This window comes from Somniosus microcephalus, chromosome 3, assembly GCF_052327205.1.
Source record: "Somniosus microcephalus isolate GS21.2 chromosome 3, FLI_Smic_1.0, whole genome shotgun sequence".
Classification (NCBI taxonomy): Eukaryota; Metazoa; Chordata; class Chondrichthyes; order Squaliformes; family Somniosidae; genus Somniosus; species Somniosus microcephalus.
In genome coordinates this window covers 148,461,492-148,484,995 of record NC_140989.1, presented here as the reverse complement: position 1 = coordinate 148,484,995, position 23,504 = coordinate 148,461,492, and the positions used below count along the sequence as shown (strand labels likewise).

At 44.6% G+C, this 23,504-nt stretch overlaps 1 long non-coding RNA gene across 1 annotated transcript; it reads right to left on the bottom strand.

The window, feature by feature from the left end:
• Nucleotides 1-7,264: 7,264 nt before the first annotated feature.
• LOC147121468 (uncharacterized) lies at nt 7,265-14,899 on the bottom strand. Its single transcript, XR_015077552.1, has 2 exons — nt 14,759-14,899; nt 7,265-8,478 (listed from the first exon to the last, which is right to left on the bottom strand). It is a non-coding gene; the product is annotated as an uncharacterized LOC147121468 (long non-coding RNA).
• Nucleotides 14,900-23,504: the final 8,605 nt, after the last annotated feature.

Below are 23,504 nucleotides of genomic sequence, written 5' to 3'. Positions count from 1 at the left end.
CAGAGCAAAAACACCCACTCACCTCCCACTTGCCCGAACTTTCCCACTTACCAAACTCTCACTCCACTCAATGCACCGCTTTCTGTGCAGCCGCACTAGCCCCGCCCCTTTTATACCCAGATTCTACTTCCGGTTTAAGCTCCCCAGCAGCTTAATTTACACTCAAAAAATAAACTCACTTCAAATAATTAACTTTTTAGCACACTAAAATTGACAAAATACACTTAAATGCCTTTTTCTCCCACTTACCACACTCTCTCTCCACTCAAATGCCACAAAGAGACTGGATTTCTCAAGTCCAACCTCAAAGCGGGGAAAAAACATTCCCGACAACTGTAGGTCACCGAGCTTCAAGTCAACTCAAAAAAAAATCTGACCCAATGTCTTAACAACTTGTTCAAAACAAGTGCTGGAGCTTTATTAATTTGAAAGCCAGTTGCTAAAACCTCCAATAAAACAAGTTGTAGCAATTTCTCAATAGTACTGTATAGACATACTTCAGGAATGCAAGAGAAGATATTTAAAGTACTTCATCCTGATTACTGCATTTGTGTGCGACAGGTTGCAACTCACTGGATTACATACTATTGGCATTTGTAATAGGGTTCTCCATTAGGTGCCCAAAGTATTTTTCTTATTTATTATCTTGTGTATATGAAGCTTTTCTAGCACAAATAATTGTGCATTAAATAAATTCTGCAATAAAAGTTAAAAATCAAATCTACCATTAATGGAATGTCTAATGTCTACTTTAAAAATAAAGTTTCATCTAAATTTGTAATTAAATGTTTGAAGAATTAGTTTAAATGAAAATTTCCCCACTTGGTAAATTGGGCCTTCGTAACAATTTGAACGGTGATCCCAGAATTTAGTCCAACACTAAAAATGATTTCTCACAGCACCAATGTAACTCACATTTTTGCTTTTGGGTTCAAAGCAGAATTCAAAATGATGTGCATACAAATTGCACTAAATAACAAAACGTTATAGCCTTTAGCTTTCTATTCTTCTACCCACTTGTCAAAAAATAACTAATTCAATCTATATTCTTAGGTTAAACAGTTGAGGATTTTTTTTTTTTTAATCTGTTTTCAAAACATCAGGACTAAATAACATAAAACAAATGACCAAATATAACAACTAAACAGATTAGGATAAGCACTAGTGAGCATGGAGGACAATAAGTCCCTATTGGCATAAAAACCTCTTGCAATAAGGACTTGCCTGCAATTTTCATTCTGAAAGTGAATATACAGAAACTAATAACTGAAGATACATAGCAATACCTGTACTGAGTTCATTTGTCAGTATACAGCGTTTACATTTTGCAAGTTAAAATATTTTAAAACATAAAACACCTATTCATGCAAGGTGAATCCTCAAGTCAAGTAGCCGATTTCACTGAAGAAACAAGCTTGAAGCCCAAAAGCAGGATTAAAGGTTTTAGTTTAAGGTCAAGTCTGATGACACAGTATCACAAAACAAAACGCCATGTCACATTAAATGCAGTCATGTGTTTGTTTAAAATGTGTACATCACAACTAGAGAAAGCAGCTCATAGTGCATTATACTACTGAACCTCACTGACCAGCTTTAGGATATTTTATGAAACACTCACAATAACATGCACCTCATTCTAATATGTAAAGTGCCCGGCTTTTAAAGATTGCAAATGGGGATGGAATGTATTTATTTTATGAAGTATATGTTATGGAGCCAGACACATGAATTAACTTGTACCTCCTGCTCACGCACCTCCTCCTCCCCCCCTAGTTCTTCATTCAGCTCATTAATTCTACTTGTCAATTGGTAGAATGGTCTTTATGTACAAAGTCTTGAAAGTGTTAAAGATAATACTGCTTAATTAAATCCATATGTGGAAGGCAATATTTGATTAGTGGAATCACCTTTTTCATTAATTACTTACATGGAATAACCAGGCCCCAACATCACCATTACAGTATCTCTCCTATGCCTTAAGCACAAACATAGCTAGATGTTTCAGTGGCCAACTGAATCATTTGCTTTTGGAAGCTTTACCTCAAGTTTTGCAACAGTGTTCCCAATAATAGTTGGCAGCTGAACACCTGCCCAGACTAACACTGCATCCATGGACTTGCACCCATGTACAACACAAAGCAGTACAACTATTCAACTGAGGCCCAAGATAAACATTTAGACTGTAGTGTCCGAGGATCAATAATACTCAGACTGCAGGAGAACAATAAAACAGGTATTTACTGAACAGAGAGTAATTCAAGCCTGAAATACAGAAGCCTGCTATGGCTTTATATACAGGGGTGGTCACTGCCGGTACTGCAGTATAGAATCAGTTCTTCTCTTTAAGGCACATACACAACAATTCCTCCCCTTTTAGATAAACAGTACATAACATTCATTTAATAACTAAATAATAACTAATTACAATTACAATTTTCTCTGTACTATATACATCAACTGAAATAATCATTTATAAGTTCAGTCTTTGAGGAGGCTTCCTGATCCTGACTGGATAGCGCCTTTCTCGAGTATCCTGTTCTTGCAGTGGAGTTGATTCTGGCTCATTGTCATTGGTTGGTTCGTCAGCTTCCAATACCACTGCTTCTGAGGTAGACGCAATCTGTACTTCGGGTTGATTACCAGGTGCACCTGCTCGTGGTATGGGTTTGGCTTGTTCCTGTGACTCTAGAATCTGGTCAGCATGGCATCTCACGATGCTCTCTCCAACGTCCACTGTGTACATTAGTGGTCCCTGCTATGTGCATATCGTTCCTGGCTGCCATTTTTCTGTTCGGTAGTCGCGGGCCAAGACTGGTTGCCCTATCTTGAAGCTCCTGGTTGGCTTCTCATTTATGTGCTGGAATTGCTTATCCTCAACATCTCGTCTTATGTTTGGTTTGAGCAAATCCAGGCGACACCTTAGCCTTCGGTTGAAGAAGATTATGACTGGAGCTTGGTTGGTGACTGCATGTGTCGCATTCCGGTAAGCAAACAAGAAATTATCCACCTTGTGTTGTAGTGGTATGTCGTCATTATGCATTGCCTTTATGGCCTTTTTAAAGGTCTGAACAAACCTCTCAGCCAATCCATTTGTGGCTGGATGATATGGGGCAGATGTGTAATGCTTCACCCCATTATTCCTCAGAAACCTCCGGAAATCCTCTGACACAAACTGTGGCCCATTGTCGGAGCAAATCTGTTCTGGCAAGCCATTCCTGGCGAAGATGGTCCGTAGGACTGCAATAGTTTTCTCCGTGGTGGTTGAGGCCATTTTGATGACCTCTGGCCATTTCGAATGGGCGTCCACAGCGATTAGCAACATTGAGTCCATAAATGGACCAGCAAAATCAATGTGTACCCGTTGCTATGGAGATGAGGGCCACTCCCATGGATGTAGCGGGGCCTGTGGTGGAGCGTTTTGGACCTTCTGGCATCCTGTGCATCTCTTGGTCATAGCCTCGATTTCTTTATCGATTCCCGGCCACCACACAAACGCCCTGGCTAGGCTCTTCATTTTTACCCCTCCCAGATGACCCTTCTGAAGCTTATTGAGCACTCTATCTCTCAACTTGGGTGGAATTACCACTCGAGATCCACACATCAAGGTCCCCCGGCACACTGACAGCTGTTCTTTCCTTGGCGAGAATGCTGGCAACAGTGAGTCGCCATGTGCTGGCCATCCCTTCACCGTCAAATCATAGACCTGAGAGAGTGTCGGGTCATTTCGGGTTTCCTTCTCTATACTTGAGTTTGTAACAGGTAGACATTCGACCATGGTCGCATGGAATATCTCAACAGGGTCCACTGCAGGTGCTTCCTCTACCGTAGGCAACGGTAGGCACGACAGCCCATCAGCGTTTCCATGCTGTTTCGAACCCTTGTACTCTATGTCGTACTGATGTGCCCCTAGAAAAAGTGACCATCTTTGCAGCCGTTGCGCCGTCATCACCGGAATGCCCTTCTTTGGGTTAAAAATGGAGACCAGGGGCTGATGATCAGTCAGTAGGGTGAATTTCTGCCTGTGCAGATAGTGATTGAACTTCTTCACCCCCCCACACCAGGCTGAGGGCCTCCCTGTCAATCTGGGTGTAGTTACGCTCGGCTGAGGTTAACGAGCGCGACGCAAAGGCTATTGGCCTCTCTGAACCGTCAGGGAATTTGTGTGACAGCACCGCTCCGATGCCGTAGGGAGACGCATCACATGCTAACCGAATTGGTAGTGTTGGATTGTAGTGGGCCAATACTTCTTTTGAAGTGATTAGGCATTTACATTTGTGAAAGGCACGCTTACACTCATCACTCCATTTCCATGTTACTCCAGTTTGCAGTAGGGCGTTCAGTGGGTGCAGAATTGTAGATAAATTTGGCAAGAACTTATGGTAGTAGTTCACCAACCCGAGAAACGACCTCAGTTGCGACACATTTTCCGGTGCTGGAGCTTTGACTACAGCCTCAATCTTGTCCAGCGACTTATGCAACCCTTCCTCATCAATCATGTGGCCACAATACGAGATTTGTCTCCTGAAGAACTCGCATTTGGGGCGGTTGGCTTGTAGCCCATATTCCTGTAATCTTGTGAGCACCTGCTCCAGGTTGGCAAGGTGTTCACTGTCATTTTCGCCCGTAACCAGGATGTGGTCCAAATAACACTGGGTCCCCGGGACCCCTTGCAGGACTTGTTCCATCGCCCTCTGCCAAATAGCCGGGGCTGATGCTACCCCGAATACCAGTCGATTGTACTGGTAAAGGCCTTTGTGAGTGTTTATCGTGAGGTATTTCCTAGACGCTTCTTCCACCTCCATTTGTAGATACGCTTGGGCCAGATCAATCTTTGTAAAGCGTTTCCCTCCAGATAGTGAGGCGAAAATATCTTCTATCCGTGGAAGTGGATATTGTACTGTGTGCAGGACTGGGTTCACGGTTACCTTGAAGTCCCCACAGATGTGAACCTTCTTCGGTTCCCCAAGCGTGCTGCTCAATGATTTCTTCATTACAGGAACGATGGGTGTGGCCCACTCGCTCCAGTCCACCTTGGACAGCACACCCGAACGCTCCAGACTCTCCAGCTCTGCTTCAATGGCTGGGCGGATCGCGTAAGGTACCGGTCTGGCCTTAGAAAATTTTGGGTTTGCGTTATCTTCGATTTTTATCGTTGCCGTTACTCCTTTTAGAGTCCCAAGTCCTTGTTGGAATACCTCTTTTGCATCAGTTAGAATTTTTGACAGTCGTCCAGGTGTGACGTCATCATCCTTTTTATCAGTCACATTTAGCGCCTGAATGGAATGCCAATCCAATTGTATTTTTCGGATCCATTCACGTCCCAATAATGGCGGTCCTCCATCTGGTAGTATATATAGATACAGTTTCTGTGTTTCCTTGCCGTTGTATTCAACTGGCACCCTTATTTTTCCTCTGGGGTAGACCTTTTTGTCCCGTGTATGTCTTCGATACAATGGACGTGTCCTTCAAGGGTATGTGTGAGAATAGCCGCTCATAGTCTCGTCGATTCATGACAGTTAGGGCTGATCCTGTGTCCAATTCCATCTTTACTGGGGACCCTGCTATCATGAGGGTGACCCAAATGGTTTGGTGATCCTCCTTTGCGATCACGTTGTGTAACTTTAGACAACTTAGTCTCCTGCTCCCGGAGTCCTTATCACTCTCCTGATCTTCCGAACTACAGTCTGTCAATTTCTTTACTTTCTTGTACTTTTCCTTAGTAGTTCTTGTAGTGTTGGTTTTCTTTCCCGACCTGCAGACTCTTGCTATGTGTCCCATTTTCCCACATTGCCTGCATACTTTGTCCTTAACCCAGCAGTCCTTCTGATCATGGGTTGTTCTGCCGCAGCGATAGCACTTTTCTGCTCCATACGCCATTTCGTTAGCGCTGTATTCCTGTGGTTTCTGTTGTATTTCCGCAGCTCCCCGTGCTGCTGCTTCGTAGGATACTGCCACGCTGAAAGCCTGTTCTAGCGTCAGGTCCTTTTCCGAAAGTAGTCGTTTCTGGGTTCCTTCACTCTGGAGCCCGCAGACAAACTTATCCCGCAAGGTGTCTGCCAGTCCTGCTCCGAACTGGCAGTGCTTCGATAACTTGCATAGTTCCGTAAGATAGTCAGCATTGTTCTCATCTTTGTGTTGGTTTCTTTTATAGAACTTGAATCTTTCTGCTATCAGCAGCGGTGTAGGGTTTAGGTGTTCCTGTAAGATATTAACAATCTCTTCAAAACTTTTCTCCATTGGTTTAGCTGGTGTAATTAAATTCCGCAATAGGCCGTACGTTCTCGCGCCCATCAAATTTAATAATACCGACGCCTTCTTTCCATTGGCCACCTCATTGGCATTGCAGTACACTTCAATTCTTTCCACATACGTGGTCCAGTCTTCTACCTCGTTGTCGAAAGCAGTGATACTGCCACTCTTCGGCATCTTGGGTGATTTAAAATGGGGCCTCCCGCACTTTTTCTTCTTCCCCAATGTAATAAAATGGCGCCTCCCGCACTTTTCCTTCTTCCCCAACGAAATAAAATGGCGCCTCCCGCACTTTTCCTTCTTCCCCTTGCTGCCACGTTGCTCCTAGTGTTCTACAGGGTAATGGCGGCGACCCGCGGCTTCGGCGCGTCTCACTTTTCCTTCCCTGCGTTCTATCCTCTCCACGCTGCCCTGTTCTTGAGCACCAACCGCGCCCTGTGCACTCCACCCTCTCTCTCTCGCTTCCTCCCGACGACACTGCACGGCCGCTTTGCAGAGCCGCTCGATCGAGCCCGAGCCCGCCGCAGTCCGGAAGGGTCAGCGCACTACCTGCTACCAGCACGACTTGCTGGAACACCTCAACTGGGGAGCCAGGCCCAGCTCTCCACAGCCTCCCCTGCAACTCTCCGATGGATCCCTGGGCGGTTGCCCACAGTCGACGCCCGCCATTCTGACTTCGACCTCCAAGAAGCTTCTCTTCAGGGAAAAGATCCCCGTGAGGTGATGCAGTACTGCAGGTGAGTTCAAACCTGCCCGTCGCCAGTGTAGTGTCCGAGAATCAATAATACTCAGACTGCAGGAGAACAATAAAACAGGTATTTACTGAACAGACAGTAATTCAAGCCTGAAATACAGAAGCCTGCTATGGCTTTATATGCAGGGGTGGTCACTGCCGGTACTGCAGTATAGAATCAGTTCTTCTCTTAAAGGCACATACACAACATAGACTGTTATAAATTTTGATATACACACACACACACACACGGAAAAACTTGCAAAAGCCTTTCACAAAATATGCAGTTCTGGATTTACAAAAACCTTCCTTTTATATAAAAAATTACGCAGAACATTCATGTAGTTACAACCCATTTAGACATTTTGTAAATTGGAAAAGGTTCCACATTATCAACTATGCATTGTAAACAGAAATAACTGGTGGCTGCCACTATATTACATAACTAGTTTGAAACAAGCCTTTTCCACTGTGTCCATGAACACTCTAGGTTAAAAAAAATTACATAATAGTAGCATAAGTGGTTAAAAAACAAATCCCAATTTTAAAAAATTCTACTTCGGCCATAGATTATCTTAAGATGAAGCATTTACATTTTAGAAATAATTGTGTTCGAGTATATTCTTAAACCATTCTAAAAATCAGATATAACCAACCAGTTTACATACACCATCCAATTCACAACCCTAAATGGTATGATTAACCAAAAGCATTTTTTAAATAAAAAATGAAAAAAAATGACATTGACCTTTTCCTTTGCATCATTATAGTCATCTATAAATCCTGCCAACTGGTTATAAAAAACCAACGATATTAAAATCAACTCCCAGAAGAACTCCTTGGTAGCTACATACAGAAGGAACGGTGCAGATTAAACTTTGCAACTGGGACATTTTGTGTCACTACAGGGTCAACAACATATCTGTTTTTGTATTACTGGTGTGCCATTCATTGAACTTGCACCATGAACTACAGGGTTGTTCAGAGCACAAGAACTTCAGAAATTGTACTCCAACACTTTTCTTACAAAATGCGTTTCTTCACAATCCTTTGCCGCAGTATTTAGTTACTACCTGATAGACTTGCACTAGCACAAAAAAAAGAACGTTTTACTTTACGAGCATTCAGAAAGGTTTTCAAGCAAAATGTTAAAGTGTCTTACCGTGCCCTTCATAGTGCTGCGATGCTTGTGGCTGGGATCAGTTCCCAAATTGGGCATTAATCAGCAGAATGGGCACAATATAGTTGAATGGTACATTAATCTGGTGGATTACACAAACGAAACAAAACTAAACTGAACTATTAACATTGAAACAGGTATATCCATGTTTATCACAGCCCAGTACACAAAATAGCATGTCACAATTTTGGCAAGTGCCTCAATGTATGCAAAGCTTTCACTTGAGATCTCCTTCTCCATGAATGGACTTTTTGATACGCAGCAACATAGTCGTAAGCCACTGATCCAGACGTGATATGGAGTCAAATTCTTTTACCTACAGGATCAGACAAAAATAAAGCCCATTCAATTAATAGGAATATTTCAGATAAGCATAATTTTATATTCCACACAGAACTACTGGAGAATATATCATCTGCTAAAAAACACCTAGAAATACCTAGGTAGCGACCAACATGTCAAAAACATTCCTTTAATTCAGAATTTCATCGGTACAACACTAAATATAGTACAACACAAATTAATTCAAGATGAATGGAGTTGAATGGTTTCATTTTGGAAAGCAATATTAATCCAACTGAAAGTAGAAATCCAATAGGGAATTCAGAAGAAACTTCTTTACCCAAAGAGTGGTGAGAATGTGGAACTCGTTACCATAGGGAGTGGTTGAAGCAAATAGTATAGATGCATTTAAAGGGAGGTTAGATAAGCATATGAGGGAGAAGGGAATAGCGGGTTATGCTGATAGTTAATGCGGAAAGACAGGAGGAGGCTCGAGTGGAGCATAAATGAAATGGACTGCTTGGGCCGAATGGCCTTTTTCTGTGCTGTATATCCTTTTTCTGTGCTGTCAAGCGGCACTTACTCAGCAATAATCTGCTAACTGATGCCCAGTTTGGGTTCCGCCAGGGCCACTCAGCTCCTGACCTCATTACAGCCTTGGTCCAAACATGGACAAAAGAGCTGAACTCAAGAGGTGAGGTGAGAGTGACTGCCCTTGACATCAAGGCAGCATTTGATCGAGTGTGGCATCAAGGAGCCCTAGCAAAACTGAAGTCAATGGGAATCAAGGGGAAAACTCTCCATTGGTTGGAATCATACCTAGCACAAAGGAAGTTGGCATTTGGTTGTTGGAGGTCATTCATCTCAATCACATGACATCACTGCAGGAGTTCCTCAGGGCAGTGTCCTAGGCCCAACCATCTTCAGCTGTTTCATCAATGACCTTCCCTCCATCATAAGGTCAGAAGTGGGGATGCTCGCTGATGATTGCACACTGTTCAGCGCCATTCGAGACTCGTCAGATACTGATGCAGTCCGTGTCCATATGCAGCAAGACCTGGACAACATTCAGACTTGGGCTGACAAGTGGCAAGTAACATTCGCACCACACAAGTGCCAGGCAATGACCATCTCCAACAAGCAAGACTCTAACCATCTCCCCTTGACATTCAATGGCATTACCATCGCTGAATCCCCCACTATCAACATCCTGGGAGGTTACCATTGATCAGAAACTGAACTGGACCAGCCATATAAATACTGTGGCTATAAGAGCAGGCCAGAGGCTGGGAATTCTGCGGCGAGTGTCTCACCTCCTGACTCCCCAAAGCCTTTCCACCATCTACAAGGCACAAGTCAGGAGTGTGATGGAATACTCTCCACTTGCCTGGATGAGTGCAGCTCCAACAACACTCAAGAAGCTCGACACCATTCAGGATAAAGCAGCCCGCTTGATTGGCACTCCATCCACCACCTTCAACATTCACTCCCTCCACCACCGGCGCACTGTGGCTGCAGTGTGTACCATCTACAAGATGCACTGCAGCAACTCGCCAAAGCTCCTTCAACAGCACCTTCCAAACCCGCGACCTCTACCACTTAGAAGGACAAGGGCAGCAGACGCATGGGAACGTCACCACCAACAAGTTCCCCTCCAAGCCACACACCATCCTGACTTGGACCTGTATCGCCGTTCCTTCACTGTCGCTGGGCCAAAATCCTGGAACTCCCTTCCTAACAGCATTGTGGGTGTACCTACACCATATGGACAGCAGCGGTTCAAGAAGGCGGCTCACCACCATCTTCTCAAGGGCAATTAGGGATGGGCACTAAATGCAGGCCTAGCCAGCGACGCCCACATCCCATCAATGAATAAATTAAAAAAAAAATATATCCTATGTAAACTTTGGGGAGAGATTTTAATCCTACCCATCCAGCATAAACCAGACAGGTAAGCAGTTAAAATCCACCAGGTGACTTACCAACCAGGAATCCGCCATTTCCGATTTATACCGGCTAGCTGGTCAGGTGGCTAAGCTGCTCACCCAAGGCCGACTGTTTCCTTCTTTAAAAATGCAGGTTAGGGCCCGATGACATTATTGGGCCCAGACTACAATCTTAACTCAAGCCTGAGCAGGGAAGCCGCTGTGGCTTTCCTGCCGGGGCGAAGGCCTATCAGAAGAGGATTGGAAACAAAGAGTCCGTTCAAGGTAAGTTTGTTTACTTTCCTTGCTCTTCCGGGCCACACAAGGGAAGTTTATGCCTCCCTTGTCCCGGACTCCCTCCAGAAACCCCTTCCCCACATTTAACAGATGCTGGCTGGCGTCCTGATTTTCCGCAGCCCAGCAACCACTTCCCGTTTGTTCCAGGCAGGAATTCGTCTGGCGGCGTGATTAATGAGGCCTCATTCTGCCGCGCGTGGGTGGGAAATTAACTCGCGAGCAGTTTCCCGCCGGATACCCACTGCAAATTAAAATCCACCCCTTTTCCGTACTTTCAATTTCTTTTCTCTTCTCCTGAAGGCATTGATATTTTAGAAACATGGAAAAATAGGAGCAGGAGTAGGCCATTCGGCCCTTCGAGCCTGCTCCGCCATTCAATATGATCATGGCTTATCCTCTATCTCGATACCATATTGCCGCTCTCTCCCCATACCTTGATGCCTTTTGTGTCTAGAAATCTATCTGTCTCCTTCTTAAATAAAATCAGTGACTTGGCCTCCACAGCCTTCTGTGGTAGAGAATTCCACAGATTCACCACCCTCTGAGTGAAGAAATTTCTCCTCATCTCAGTCCTAAATGTCCTAGCCCGTATCCCGAGTCTGTGACCCCTCGTTCTAGAACCCCCAGCCAAGGGAAACATCCTCCCTGCATCCAATCTGTCTAGCCCTGTCAGAATTTTATACGTTTCAATGAGATCCCCTCTTATTCTTCTAAACTCTAGTGAATACAGGCCTAGTCGACCCAATCTCTCCTCATACGACAGTCCTGCCATCCCAGGAATCAGTCTGGTGAACCTTCACTGCACTCCCTCTATGACAAGTATATCCTTTCTTAGGTAAGGAGACCAAAACTGCACACAGTACTCCAGATGTGGTCTCACCAAGGCCCTGTGTAAGTGTAGTAAGACATCCTTGCTCCTGTACTCAAATCCTCTTGCATTGAAGGCCAACATACCATTTGCCCCCTCCCCCCCCAGTCTTGCTTTGAATCATCTTGCATTGAAGGCCAACATACCATTTGCCCCCCCTAACCACACCTCCCCCCCGCTGACCCTGAACACGGGGACCCCACAAGGATGTGTGCTGAGCCCCCTCCTCTATTCCCTCTTCACCCACGACTGTGTGGCTGTTCATGGTTCCAACACCATCATCAAGTTTGCGGATGATACCACGGTAGTAGGCCAGATCACCAACAACGATGAGTCAGCCTACAGGGAGGAGGTCCAGCATCTCGTGAAGTGGTGCGCCGATAACAACCTGGCCCTTAACATCAAGAAAACCAAAGAAATCATTGTGGACTTCAGGAAGTCTAAAGGCGGAAGTCACACCCCCATCCACATCCATGGGGCTGTGGTGGAAAGGGTGGACAGCTTTAAGTTCCTCGGAGTCCACATCACGGAAGACCTCTCCTGGTCCCTCAATACCTCCTCTCTGGTGAAGAAGGCCCAGCAGCGCCTATATTTCCTAAGGAGGCTGAAGGGATGTAACCTGTCACCCCTGATCCTCTCTAACTTTTACCGCTGCACAATAGAGAGCATCCTGACAAACTGTATCACAGTATGGTATGGCAGCTGTAGCTATTATGACCAGAAAGCCCTGCAGCGGGTAGTCAAAACTGCCCAACGCATTACCGGCACCCAGCTACCGACCATAGAGCACATATACCAGAAACACTGTTTACGGAGGTCACGGACCATCATCAAAGACCCTACCCACCCCAGCCACAGTCTGTTCGCCCTCCTGCCATCTGGGAGACGCTACAGATGCATTCGCACCCGAACGACCAGATTTACGAACAGCTTCTTTCCCAGGGCTGTCATCCTACTGAACTCCACAAATAAACTCTAAAGCCTGCACATCTGCCAATGCACTTTATTATGGTTATGTTTATGTTAATGTATTACAAGCTAAATGAATGTTGAATGTTTAAATGTCTTAATCTAAATGTACACTCTCGGGAGCCGCAAGCCTACATTTCGTTATACTGCACTTGTGCACTAACAATGGCAATAAAGTTGATTATTATTATTATTATTATAACTGCTTGCTGCACCTGCATGTTTGCTTTCAGTGACTGGTGTACAAGGACACCCAGGTCCCTTTGTACATCAGCATTTCCCAATCTATTACCATTTAAATAATACTCCGCCTTTCTGTTTTTCCTACCAAAGTGGATAACTTCACATTTATCCACGTTACACTGCATCTGCCATGTACTTGCCCGCTCACTCAACTTGTCTAAATCACCTTGAAGCCTCTTTGCATCCTCCTCACAACCCCACCTAGTTTTGTGTCGTCAGCAAACTCAGAAATATTACATTTGGTTCCCTCATCCAAATCATTGATATATCTTGTGAATAGCTGGAGCCCAAGCACTGATCCCTGCGGTACCCCACTAGTCACCGCCTGCCACCCCGAAAAAGACCCATTTATTCCTATTCTCTGTTTTCTGTCTGTTGACCAATTTTCAATCCATGCCAGTATATTATCCCATATGTGCTTTAATTTTGCACACTAACCTCTTATGTGGGACTTTATCAAAGGACTTTATTATGTTGGGATACACTGGAGCCCTCCAGTACTTAAGCCACAACCATCACTCGTGTGTGAAACTTGACAATGAATGCTGGCATGTTATTTGACCATGGTGGTGGGCAAGTCCAATGTCCACACTTTCTGTGGGATTTTTAAAAAATTCATTCACAGGTGTGGGCATTGCTGGCAAGGCCAGCATTTATCATCCATCCCTAATTGTCCTTGAAAAGCTGGTGCTGAGCCGCCTTCTTGAACTGCTGCAGTCCGTGAGGTGAAGGTACTCCCACAGTGCTGTTAGGGAGGGAGTTCCAGGATTTTGACCCAGCGATGATGAAGAAACGCCGATATACTTCCAAGTCAGGATGGTGTGCGACCTGGAGGGGGTGGTGTTCCCATGCGCCTGCTGCCCTTGTCCTTCTAGGTGGTAGGGGTCACTGGATAACAATCAGGAACACAGCCTTGGCCAATTTTTCTCTCCCTAATCTAGGGGCACTGCAACATTTGTGCTGCTGCCCCAACTGGGATCGAGTAAATCAGCACAGACTGGGGATCAAATCCAGGACTTCATGGCCTGAGTGGCTCAGCTGCTCACTGAATAAACATGCTGAGATAGCCATCTTGTTTCAAACTCTCATCATTCGATTTTGTATAAGAAATGATTGCTGTTGTGAGCTTGAGCTTGAAAGAAGACGGACAAATTAAAAAAGAGATGGCAGCAAAAAATAAGGTGGTTATACACCAATATCCAGTAAAGTCTAATTTAATTAGCGATTCTTCTCACCTGCGGTTTCCAAGTTTTATCTTTATTGGCACCTTTCTTGTTACTCTATTTGAATTGATGCTGCTATGGCAAGGGCTTCTGAACTTTCCTATCCTGCCCCTCCTAAACTCAATACATGATAGTTCACATGCTCTTCTTCCTCCCTGCACTGAAATTAAAACTCACTACACCAACTCCTGCTCTAACTCATTCTATCCCAAAACCTCGACTCTGGAATTCTTTACCTTCCTCGCTCTTCCCTTCCTCCAACAACTTACAGGCTTTCAAATCCAGTTTGGTATCACCAATTTACCTTCTCTGTCCAATCTTGTTTCTGTTGTGCAAAAAAAAGGGCTTTGCAGGAGTTGAAGTTTCTCAATAGAAAAGTTGAGTCAATGCAACAGTCCAAGAGTATCTCAGAGAAAATGAATTATACGCACCAATGTTCCCTCTTATTTCCCGCCCCCCCCCCCCCCGTGCGCGGTCCCTGTAATTGGCTACATGGCCCATTCAAATGTTCTCGCAACGCGGTTTCTTCCATTTAAAAGCCAGTGAGTGGCCTGCGCGGGACCTCCAGACCAGCTTAGTGGGAACGTTGCACGCCACCCTATATTTTGCACCTGCATTAGATCAATAATTCCTGAACTCTTTCAATAGATGAAACAATTAACAAACCTAAACTCTCACATCACAATGAATACAGACCTAGGTTCACGAAACGCATTTTACTTAAAACACACTAATTGAAAATCTGAAACAATATAACCTGTGTACGTTTCACAACTTGCCAGTACTTACTGCTTCGGTGTAAGCTTCACCATTTTGTTCCTCATGAGCTTCAAGCAATTTCTATCCAAAAAAAAAGTCAATTATAAATGCAGATGTGAGTGTACAATGGGGTTATTATCCAACTGTTGTCACACCAGCCATGCTGAACAAAGTGACCACGCAGAGGTAGAGACAAAAACATAACAAAAGGGGCTATCTGGGGTTTGGAGAGTAGGCCATACCACATGCCAAAAAAAACTGTTGTGAGGGAAAGAATGCATCCCCTTATTACCCCCTATGGCTCTGTCTATGTTCCGAGGATAGATATTCAATTAGGAACCTTATCAAATAATTTGTAACTGATATTTTTAATTCTGCCTCTTTCTGTTGATATGATATGATTATTTATTCTGGTTTATTCTTGAACTATTCTTTTTTTTAATACTTATTGGGGCCAAGCCTTTCCCTGAACCTTGAAACTGGACTGCAAGATTTACCGCCACAGGTACTCCGATCCTGACCCTGGGAAGCGCCAGTGGTCCCTGTGTCCTTGGTACTGCCCAAGACCAGAACTCAAGTCCCCAGCACTGCCACTTGCATTCTATATAATTTATTCTATTACACTGGCATGCAAGTTAAAATGTTCAGACTTTTAATTCAAAGTTTATTTCAGTAAAGAATTGTGGCTGTTGTCTTCAAATAGGCAAGAGATTTATGAGGAAAGGAGGAAGATATAAAGAGAATGATGGACAGCAGGAAGTGATGTATTGTAACAGCTATTTGTACCACATGCAAATGATAATGACGCATTTTGCCATGAAAATAAGCTTTTATACAGTATCTGGGATTAACAGGCTAGATATATTCATATTCCTACAACTAACTGAACTAAAAATCTTTCCCCCCCCCCGTTTGAAGATTAAGAGATTGTAAATAACAAGGAATTTAACTTTAAATTGTGATGGAAATTCAGCTTTTAATGAGAAGAGTATTCTGGAGATTCATGCTCTCAGTCCTGATGGCCACTGATGTTCAATGATTAGATTTCTTGGTTCCTTTGAGAATTTTCCACTGCTGCTGCATTTAATTAGCTATTTGAAAAGCAAACTTTTTCAAAAAGCTATATGCCTCGGTTATACAATGGCCCGTATTTTCCGATGGCTGCGGGTGTGTACACACCCGTAGGGACATCGGAAATGCCGGTTTCAGGCGTGTGAAGAATCCTCTTGACAGATCGGACGCCTAACCTGGAGAAGGGCCTCTGAAATCACTCAAAAATCTTACGTAAGGCCTGCTTTTACCATCATAAGAATTTTAAAAAGCAAAAAATATATTTTCCCCCACTCATTTATAAGTTAAAAAATACTTTTAAAAAAGGTAAGTTTATTTTTAGCGCCGTAAAAAAAATTCTCAAAAAATTTAATTTTTGTTTAAAATATTTAATTTAATGTCATTTTAACTCATTTTAAAAACATGATGGTTTTTTAAAAATTTATTTAATGTTTTAGTGTCTTTCAGTGATCCCCATTCGTACTTTTGACATGTCTGTCAAAAGTACGAAGGGGGATTCCCTTCTTTCATTGGCTCGCCTGGCCCACGTGATCCCAGGGATGCTTGCGAACTGCCTGCGCCCCTGGGATATGTGGGTCCTGCGCATTTCGACTATGGAGAGGCCCAGCATCGGAAGTGTCCGGACCTCAGGAGCCCTCCGGTAAGGACGTAGATTTTTTCCCCGATAGAAGGTATCCGCACGCAGGAAGCCTTCTATCGGAAATTACGGGCCAATATCTATTCATCTTACCAGATTGCAGTCCCTTTTTTGAGAGACCAACAGTGCAATGATTCTCAAGCATTACCTTTAAAAGTTTACATTCCCGTGAGTCTGAAAATGCTGGAAACATTTCTTCATACTTTTCCAGAGCAAGCTTTGAGGAAACAATAATTTAATTTTATTACATACTTATTAAAAGTGCAAAATCAAAATGACGGGAAAAAAGAAAATATTTAAATTATTTTTACAATATTAATACTTATGTTCATAAGAAGCATTTCCAAGTACACTTAGCAAGATATTCCTGTACACAGAAAATGCTAGCATCCCCATCATGAGTATCCAATACAGAGAGACGCCTCCAATCTGATCACACACAAGTTACATCCCCTTACAAAGACATGGAAACAGTACATTGATGCTATATTATTCTCTCTCTCTCCCTGCCTTTCATAAGATGTAACCCTGGGGGGGGTGGGGAATGAAGGGTGGTGTGTTCCACCCAATTTTATTTTGGTATGGGTTTTGTCTCCCGCTTTCCCCTACTACAAATAGTCCCTCCCCACCCACCACAATTTTTTTTTATGTGGTTACATCTCGGCCCAAGTTCCAAACTCACTGTCCCAGTCCCAGGAAGACTTGTACATTCTATACAGCAACCACCATCCATGTCCTCTGCCAAAGGTATATCTCTGCATCACCAAAAGGTGAATCAGTCAGAGACAGGCCTGTTACCCACCTCTACCAACAACACTCCAGGTGCAGTATTTTCAGTAATCGCTAATGTAAAAGGCAGTTCCCTTAGATACAATAGCCTAGATTTGCCAGTATTATTTTAATTCTGCTAGTAACCCAAATAATGCCAGTAAGAAAATCTAGGCTAATATTTCTAAACATGGCCGTCACTGCAATGGTTTTCTTTCCCCCCACCTTCCTAAAATTCTTTGATGAGTTTTTGTACCCCAGATGAAGGATGTTAGTGGTGTGCAAATGTAAAACTAATTTCTATTTCACCCCAAAAGTGTGCTGTAAACCCATCCCCAGAACTGCACCACTTCCTGCACCAGTGTGACATTTCCATCATTCTAACCAGCCATTTTTCTGCTCTCACCAAGTCAGATTGCCGGGGCAGTTTTATTCTGTGGCCCTAGGTAAACTGGGTTTAGATTGTTCAAACGAATTTTATTTAGGGACCTTAAAACCAGCAGAAATAAACCTTCATCTCATCAGTCTGAGCTCGATTCGACACAAGTCCTACTGTGCACCCAGTCCCCAAAGCACTGAAGCTTAAGAATGAAGTTGCACTCACCTTAGCATTCAGCTCATCAACAATAAAATGGCACAGTGCTGCTTTGAAGAAATATTCCTTTGCACTATATTTCAGCAATGGATTGTCCATGGTATTGGTCCCAACCTGCAGGACAAAAAGCACTCCAATACACAGATGACTAGACATAAGCGGATAAGCATATAAAACAGAACACCTGGAATTTCCATGGATTCTCTCCCAATCGGCCACTATAACTTCGGCAGAAACCCTGGAGAAATGTTGTAAATGACTATCTTTTCCAATCTACTACTGAAGTTAGGAAAATGGTCGGGAGAACTTCGATAGAATTTCTGCGGCAAGACATTTAAAACAGAACTGAATAACAATACATAGAAACATAGAAGATAGGAGCAGGAGTAGGCCATTCGGCCCCTCGAGCCTGCTCCGCCATTCAATAAGATCATGGCTGATCATCCAAATTCAGTACCCTGTTCCTGCCTTCTCTCCATATCTCTTGATCCCTTTAGCCTTAAGAAATATATCCAACTCCTTCTTGAATCTATTTAATGAATTGGCCTCTACTGCCTTCTTTGGCAGAGAATTCCACAGGTTCACCACTCTCTGGGTGAAGAAATTCATCCTCATCTCTGTCCTAAATGGCTTACCCCTTATCCTTAGACTGTGACCCCTGGTTCTGGACTCCCCGACAATCGGGAACATCCTTCCAGCATCTAGTCTGTCTAGTCCTGTTAGAATTTTATAAGTTTCAATGAGATTCCCCTCTCATTCTTCTAAACTCCAGCGAGTATAAGCCCAATCGACCCAATCTCTCCTCATATGTCATTCCTGCCATCCCAGGTATCAACCTGGTGAATCTTCGCTGCAGTCCTTCCATGGCAAGAACATCCTTCCTCAGATAAGGTGACCAAAACTGCACACAATACTCAAGGTGTGGTCTCACCAAGGCCCTGTACAACTGCAGCAAGACATCCTTGTTCCTGTACTCAAACCCTCTCGCTACGAAGGCCAACATACCATTTGCCTTCTTAACCGCCTGCTGCACCTGCATGCTTACTTTCAGCGACTGGTGCACAAGGATGCCCAGGTCTCGTTGCACTTCCCCTTCTCCCAATCTATTGCCATTCAGATAATAATCTGCCTTCCTGTTTTTGACACCAAAGTGGATAACCTCGCATTTATCCACATTATATTGCATCTGCCATGCTTCTGCCCAATCACCCAACCCATCCAAATCATACTGGAGTTTCTCGGCATCCTCCTCACAGCACACACGCCCACCCAGCTTTGTGTCGTCTGCAAACTTGGAGATATTAAATCTAGTTCCCTCATCCAGATCATTAATATATATTGTGAATAACTGGGGCCCAAGGACCGATCCCTGCGGTACCCCACTAGTCACTGCCTGCCACTCGGAAAAAGAGCCATTTATTCCAACTCTTTGCTTTCTGTCTGCCAACCAGTTCTCTATCCAAGTCAATACCTTGCCCCCAATCCCATGTGCCTTAATTTTACACGCTAATCTCTTATGCGGGACCTTATCGAAAGCCTTTTGAAAATCCAAATACACCACATCCACTGGTTCTCCCTTGTCTATTTTACCAGTTACATCCTCAAAAAATTCCAGTAGATTAGTCAAGCGCGATTTACCTTTTGTAAATCCATGTTGACTTTGTCCGATCCTGTCACTGTTTTCCAAGTGCTCTGCTATTACATCCTTTATAATGGACTCCAGCATTTTCCCCACTACCGATGTCAGGCTTACCAGTCTGTAATTCCCTGTTTTCTCTCTACTACCCTTTCTGAACAGTGGGGTAACATTAGCTACCTGCCAATCCATGGATACTGTTCCAGAGTCTATCGAATTTTGGAAGATGACCAGCAATGCATCTACTATTTCTGCAGCCACTTCCTTAAGTACCCTAGGATGTAGATTATCAGGCCCTGGGGATTTATCGGCCCTCAATCCCATTAATTTCCCTAACACCATTTCCCTACAAATGCTGATTTCTATCAGTTCCTCCCTTTCATTAGACTCTATATTCCCCGACATCTTTGGGAGGTTATTTGTGTCCTCCTTTGTGAAGACAGAACCAAAGTATTTATTTAATTGGTCTGCCATTTCTTTGTTCCCCATTATAAATTCCCCTGATTCTGACTGCAAGGGACCTACGTTTGACTTCACCAATCTTTTTCTCTTCACATAACGCTTTTACAATCAGTTTTTATGTTCCCTGCAAGCTTACTCTCATACTGTATTTTCCCCCTCTTAATTAATCCCTTTGTCCTCCTTTGTTGGATCCTAAACAGCTCCCAATCCTCAGGTTTACTGCTTTTTCTGGCCAATTTATATGTCCTCTCCTTGGATCTTATGCTATCCATAATTTCCCTTGTTAGCCACGGTTGAGTCACCTTTTAGTTTTATTTTTATGCCAAACTGGGATGAACAAATTCTGTAGTTCATGCGATCTTTGAATGTTTGCCATTGCCCATCCACCGTCAACCCTTTGAGTGACATTCCCCAATCAATCCTACCCAACTTGCACCTCATTTCATCGTAGTCTCCTTTATTTAAATTCAAGACCCTAGTCTGAGTCAACTATTTTACTCTCCATCTTAATGAAGAATTCTATCATATTATGATCGCTCCGACCCAAGGGACCTCGCACAGCAAGATTGCTAATTAATCCTTTCTCATTACATAATACCCAGTCTAAGATGACCTGATCTCTAGTTGGTTCCTCGACATATTGGTCCAGGAAACCATCCCGTAAACAATCCAGGAATTCCTCCTCCACAGTATTGTTACTAATTTGGTTAGCCCAATCTATATGTAGATTAAAGTCACCCATGATAACTGCTGTGCCCTTATTGCACGCTCCTCTAATTTCCCGTTTAATGCCATCCCCGACCTCCGCATTACTGTTTGGAGGTCTATATACCACTCCCACTAACGTTTTCTGCCCCTTGGTATTTCTCAGTTCTACCCATACAGATTCCAAATCATCAGAGCTAATATCTTTCCTTTCAATTGTGTTAAGCCCCTCTTTAACCACCAATGCTACCCCACCTCCTTTTCCTTTTTGCCTATCTTTCCTGAATATTGAATACCCCTGGAGATTGAGTTCCCAGCCTTGACCACCCTGGAGCCATGTTTCCGTTAACCCAATCATATCATATTCGTTTACCTCTATTTGCGCAGCTAATTCATCCACCTTATTACGAATGCTCCTCGCATTAAGACACAAAGGGCTAGAAATTCGGTATCGCCCCGTTTGGGGCGCTAGTCCTGGTGAACCGTTAAGTTTAGCACCAGGCGCAATTTAATTATTTAAACTAGCCCGCCAAGATTGGGACAAAGAACTAACCTGATTTGGTGCGCAGATAAGGGCCATCCAAAGGAATATAATTGTAGGCCCACTGGCAACCTTCTCTCTCTGCTCTCTGCCCTTGCTCCCGGCTCCTGCTCCGGCCCCTCGCCCTCGTGGCTACTGCTCTTCCCTCGTCCCGCGCTTACCGCCCGGCCACTTCCCGTGCCTTCCCCATTCCATCAGGGATGCCCGGCATTGCACCAGGCGGACACGGACAAGCCAGGCCAGGCCAGGTGGGAAGCGACGAGGCGAGGTGGTGAAGAAGACGATTGAAGAAAAGCTTCAAATAATCGGGCCTTCAGTCCAGCTGACCTGCGACTATCTTCATGCAAACTCCAACTGCCGCCCGAGGAAGAGGAACCATCAACCCTGCGAGGTAAAGTACCCAAGCAGAGACTTTAACTTTGGGGTACTTGTACCTGGACAATGCCCTTGCAGCACCCCGAGACCACATGACGAAGGCAGGCTCCAGAGAACACAAAGAGCGAATCCCAAACCCCACCGCTGTTTTGGATTCAGCAGATCTTTGATTGGTGAGCATGAATTCTGACCCCTCATAGCTTAATCTAGTTAGGTATAGGGGGTGGGATAAGGATAAGGGGATTGTTAAGATAGTCGTTTTCCCTCGATGTGCCGTGTGTTCCCCATTCCCTGTATAAGTATAGTTATTTTGTATTTGCCTGTAAATTTTACACTAGTAACTTTTCATAATTTATTTTTCAATAAAAATCTTGGTTTTGCTTACATCTAAATCACCTGTCTACTCGAGTCTTTTCTGTATCGCCGCCTGTACCTAAGTCCGGTGTCTAGAACCGAGGGGCGTGGGAGCGATTCGAACTGCTCACAAACAGTCAGAGGCATAACTGACTGGGCGTACGCGCCAACCCCACACCACCCCCTACAACGTCCGCATCACCCGCACCATGACAGGAGCTGACGACTGCTGGACAGACCACCGCCTAATCCGCTCTGTCATCTCCATCAATGTAGCCCCAAAACAGCGGCGGCAACAGAAACAATGCCGCAGGAAAATTAACGCTGGAGCACTCAAAGACCCCGCTAAGAAAGCCCTATTCAGCCTGCGCCTCACAAACAACCTGACGACTCCCAGTGATGCAGAGACACAGAGTGCCCACAGCGTCTGGTCTGCACTCAAGGCCTCCATAATCAGCACCTGTGAAGAGACGCTCGGTCACTCAACCAGGAAACACCAAGACTGGTTCGACGAGAATGACCAGGAGATCCAGGAGCTAATAAGTTGCAAGCGCAAGGCATTTCTGATCTGGAAACAGCAACAGAACTCGAGAGCAAGAAAGCAGCTCTACAGAAGCCTGAAGGCCGAGGTCCAACAAAAAAATCGCGACCTAAAGAACAGATGGTGGGTGGAGAAAGCGCAGGAGATCCAGCAGCTAGCCGACAACCACGACGTGCGTGGATTCTTTAGCGCAGTCAAGACCATCTACGCCCCAAGCACCCAAGGCCCTTCCCCACTGTGGGCCAAGAACGGAGAGGTACTCATCAAGGACAGGGAACCAGTCAGTGCCCGCTGGAAGGAGCACTTCAAAGATCCTCTTAACCACGACTCTGTCTTCGACACGAGTGTCCTCAACTCCACCCCACAGCATGCTACCCACCACCATCTCAGCACAACCCCAGCCCGGCATGAGGTTGAAAAGGCCATCTGACAACTGAAGAACAACAAGGCCTCAGGAGCAGATGGAATCCCTGCCGAGGCACTAAAGCATGGCGGAGAAGTACTACTGGCACGAATTCATGTACTCATTTCTCTTATCTGGAAGGAGGAGAGCATGCCAGGGGATCTCAGAGACGCCGTAATTGTGACCATCTTCAAGAAAGGTGACAAGTCCGATTGCGGTAATTGTTGAGGAGTTTCCCTGCTATCTGCCACAGGGAAAGTCATCGCAAGAATCCTCCTCAATCGCCTTCTCCCAGTGGCCGAAGAGCTCCTCCCAGAGTCGCAATGTGGATTCCGCTCACTAAGGGGCACAATGGACATGATCTTCACCACACGTCAATTACAAGAGAAATGCAGGGAAGAGCACCAACCACTGTACATGGCCTTCTTTGATCTCACAAAGGCCTTCGACACTGTCAACCGTGAGGGATTATGGAGTGTCCTCCTCAAATTCGGCTGCCCTCAAAAGTTTTTCACTATCCTCCCCCTGCTTCACGATGACATGCAAGCCGTGATCCTGACCAACGGTTCCACCACAGACCCAATTCACGTACGAACCGGGGTCAAGCAAGGCTGTGTCATCGCACCAATGCTCTTCTCAATCTTCCTTGCTGCAATGCTCCGTCTCACCCTCAGTAAGCTCCCCACTG